This window comes from Rhinopithecus bieti, unplaced genomic scaffold (genome assembly GCF_001698545.2).
Source record: "Rhinopithecus bieti isolate Rb0 unplaced genomic scaffold, ASM169854v2 scaffold_33652, whole genome shotgun sequence".
Classification (NCBI taxonomy): domain Eukaryota; kingdom Metazoa; phylum Chordata; class Mammalia; order Primates; family Cercopithecidae; genus Rhinopithecus; species Rhinopithecus bieti.
The window spans coordinates 3,928,916-3,931,378 of NW_016814761.1; the positions used below are offsets into that span (position 1 = coordinate 3,928,916).

The window sequence follows — 2,463 nt, forward strand, 5'->3', positions numbered from 1 at the left end:
CGCCCCCGTCCCCGTCCCCGCGCCCCACACGTGGCCGCGGGAACCGACCCCCCAGATCACCTGGCGGCGGCGACTCCCCTCACTCACCAATCGGCGCCCGCGGAGCCGCTCCTCTCCGCCGCGCCGCCCAATCAGCGGCCGCGAGGGGCCCTGGCACCGCCCACGCCCGGCCCTCCGCCTGGAAGGCCAGTAGAGGCTGGCCCCGAGCTCCGAAGGCACCTCCTCCCGGACTGGGGGCGCTGAATCCCCCGTGCCTCACTCACGGGTCCCTCCTCCTGAAGAGCCTTTGCCCCTCCCCTCTCTGGCTGGTTCCTCCGCGTCTTCCGAGCCGCGTCTTCGGAGCCGCGGCTACCGCACCGCCTCCTCCGGGAAGCCTTCCATGACCACCGCTTCACTCTCTGCGGAGCCCTTGTCACTCCCTTGCTCGCCTGTCATCCCTCTCCTCTTACTCGAGGACAAGTGACACTGGACCGGAGTGTCTCCGTCCCCATTGTGTAGGACCGAGCCTGGCTCGGTGGAGGCGCTCAGGGAGGGGTGGTTCGGGCCCGGCCTTTGTGGGTGGAGGGTCGTTGCGCATCCTCTTCCTCCTCACTTTCTTCCCGCCTGGACGTTCTCAGCAGGGAACTGACCGATCCTGCCTAGGCCTGGGGCCCAGCACCGAGAAGTCTGGGAAGGAACGTTGCTCACCGCACACGGGCCGTGGCCCCGTCCTTCGGGCCCTTTAGGTGGGGAATCGGGCGAGCAGCTGCAGCCACGGCACCGGGACGGGGAGCGCTAACGTCCCAGGAGACCGGGCGACGAGCCAAGGCTGCTGTGTATCAAACTTGACATTTGCAGAAACCCCCCCGGAACCTGCCCATGCACCACACCACAGAGAAATCAGGACACAGGGGCTCAGGGCCCGTGGGGGGGGCAAAGACTGCAGCCCGGGAGCGGGGCACCCTGACAGGCGGGAACAGCGCAGAGGGCCTGAGGGTCCCTGGAGTTCCAGAGGAGGCGGGTTTGCGCCAAGAGGCCATGCTGGCCATTCCTCCTCAGGGGATCTGGAAACCCAGAGGCAGCAATGAGGCGTGGCCCCAAATCTGGGCGCTTCCTCTTACGAACGTGAGGCCTTGGGCAAACGCCTTCATCACTTTCATCTGTGAGCGCCTCGTATGGAAAGGAGCGTTACTAACGCCTGACTCACAGCCACGTGAGCATTCAAACGAGGAAAGTGCGTAGCGCAGTGCCTGATCCACAGGAAGTGAGGCACCCAATAAATACTAGCTGATATTAGACCTTACTTTTATTCTTGATTTTCTTTTGTATGTGACAGTACAGCAAGGTAAAGTTTAGGACAGGGTCTGACTCCCTCGCGCAGGCTGGAGTGCAGTGGCGCAATCATGATCACTGCTCACTCCTCCATCTCTCAGGTTCAAGCGATCCTCCTGCCTCAGCCACCGAGCAGCGAGCAGCTGGGACTACGGGTGCGTGCCACCACGCCCAGCTAATTTTTTTGTTTGTTTTTTAGTAGAGACGAGGTCTCACTATATTGCCCAGGGCTGAAGCAAGGGTTCTCTTGACTTCTATATGTCAAGTGCTCTGGGCAACACTTCACCACAGCCATCTGCCAGCCTTGAGTCCAGTGACAAGAAGAACCAAGATGGTTTACAAGTCGCTCCTATTCTCTGCAAATCCAGCTTATTAAACTCGGAGTTCACAAAGAATAAAGGGTTAATTCCTAGCTTTCTTGAGTGGGGCGGGAGGGAGAAAAACGCATAAATTTTAAACAGAGGACTCGACAATTACTAGCTCCCCAGTCCCCGTTTTGAGAATATTCAGAGAAAGCAACATGAGGCACAGCTCTGTTAAATACTAACTCTAACAAGTTTTCTGATGCATACAATTCATTTCTGATACATGTAATTTAAAAAATAGTGGCAGGAATCTGTTTCAGATCAAAATGACAAAAGTTTAAATTCAGATGATGAAATAGTCAAAACCAGAAGGAGAATCCCGCTTTCTAAATCTTTCTCAGAAGGAAACAGAGGGTCAATATTTGAGTGACAGGCACTGTGCCAGATCCCAGGAACACAGAGATTTACAATAAAACATACAAAGTGCTGCAAAAACCAGATCTAGAGGCCAGGTGCGGTGGCTCACACTTGTAATCTCAGCACTTGGGAGGCCAAGGCAGGTAGATCACCTGAGGTCAGGAGTTGGAGACTAGCCTGGCCAACATGGTGAAACCCCATCTCTACTAAAAATACAAAAATTAGCTGGGCATGGTGGTGTGCGCCTGTAATCCCAGCTACTTGAGAGGCTGAGGCAGGAGAATTGCTTAAACCCAAGAGGTGGAGGTTGCAGTGAGCTGAGATCGTGTCACTGCACTCCAGCCTGGGTAACAAGAGCAAGACTCTGTCTCAGAAAAAAAAAAAAAAAAAGAAAAGAAAATCTAAAAAGATAAGTATGTTCAAAGTCTGT

General features: G+C 55.3%; 1 protein-coding gene across 1 annotated transcript in view; it reads right to left on the reverse strand.

The window, feature by feature from the left end:
* Positions 1 to 1,382, reverse strand: part of SH2D5 (SH2 domain containing 5) — a 13,733-nt gene extending 12,351 nt beyond the window's left edge. Inside the window, 1 exon segment of the mRNA XM_017852160.1 lies at positions 88 to 1,382. The gene's annotated coding sequence lies outside the window, so the exon portion shown is untranslated.
* Between the last annotated feature and the right edge of the window lie 1,081 nt (positions 1,383 to 2,463).